This window comes from Arachis duranensis, chromosome 1 (assembly GCF_000817695.3).
Source record: "Arachis duranensis cultivar V14167 chromosome 1, aradu.V14167.gnm2.J7QH, whole genome shotgun sequence".
Classification (NCBI taxonomy): Eukaryota; Viridiplantae; Streptophyta; class Magnoliopsida; order Fabales; family Fabaceae; genus Arachis; species Arachis duranensis.
This window is the reverse complement of record NC_029772.3, coordinates 58,911,809-58,913,150: the sequence shown is the minus strand read 5'-3', so window position 1 is coordinate 58,913,150 and position 1,342 is coordinate 58,911,809.

The following is a 1,342-nucleotide window of genomic DNA, read 5'->3' as shown; positions in this document are numbered from 1 at the left end:
ATTGATCAATTCTCATAGATCCTAGATTCAACTTTGTAGTTTTGGATTCTATCCATTTCTTGAGAAGTTCATTTCTATTGTTGTTCTTTGTTAATTGTTGTTAATTTCTTGCGTTGAAGTACTTTTAATTCTAATTTCTTCTCATTCTTACTATGTCTTTCATCCTTGCTCATCAAGTGTTTGATAAAATGCCAACACTAGTTATGGAGTAAAAGTTTCTTACTTGGCATAGGGGTTTGGACCACTAGAGAAAGTTGAATAGTTTATGTCAATTGTTGATTGGGAATTAGGAATTGCTAATTGACATGGAGTGCACTAAAACTAGATTTCCCTAGGGTAAAACTAGGACTTGTGACTCAAGTTAGTTAATCTCATTTGACTTTCCTCTATACCTAGGGGTCAACTAAATGAAGAAAAGCCTAATTGTTATCATCATTGAGGAAACTATAATGATAGAATTTCTAATGCCAACCCTAGGCCAAGTCTTCTAATATTGATAGTTTGCCATCTATTCTCGCTTAACATCTAAAAGAACCATAACAAAGCTTCCTAATCAATAATATGCATTCTCTAGCAATTCCAAGGGAGGACGACTCGGGAGACTAGTACTTTCGGTTATAGATTGTAGGATTGTTTGATGCGAAGTTTTGAATGTCGATTAGACTATACTCACGATCATATCCATTATTGAATTCTAAATCGGCATGCTAAATTTCGTTCATCAAAATGGCGCCGTTGCCGGGGAATTGCTTAGTGTGCCATGTTATTGTTTAGAGTAAATATGTGTATATGTACATAGTGCATTTCATTGTGATTCTTTGTTCAAGTGACTAAATCCCCCATCATTACCATGAGTTTTACTTCTCCTTCATTGCATGACGCGTTCCCAACCGAATCCGAGCTTAGTCCCATTTGATCCGGAAAAAGAACGAACTTTGCTTCATATTAGACAAGCTCGGAAGCGGTTAAGTTTTGGGGAAGGTGAAAAGGTTTTCACCACCTTACCCACCTTACTAAAAGTAAACATTGAACCGTCACTCGAAGAAGGCAATAACCATTCTCCCATCAATATCACTAACAACTCTTCTTTTGCTTTAGGTACTAACACCATGGCCGCTCCGAGGAGAGTTACTATCAAGGAAGTGGGTGCACCGGATTATGTCCTTCAACCCCTTCATGTAACTCACCCCAACTTGAATGCAAACTTTGAACTTAAGACCGCTTTGATCAACCTCCTACCTAAGTTCCATGGACTTCCCGTACAAGATCCTATTCGATACCTCAAGGATTTTCATAGTATATGCTCAAGAACTAGACGGGAAGGATCCGATAAAGTTGCTAT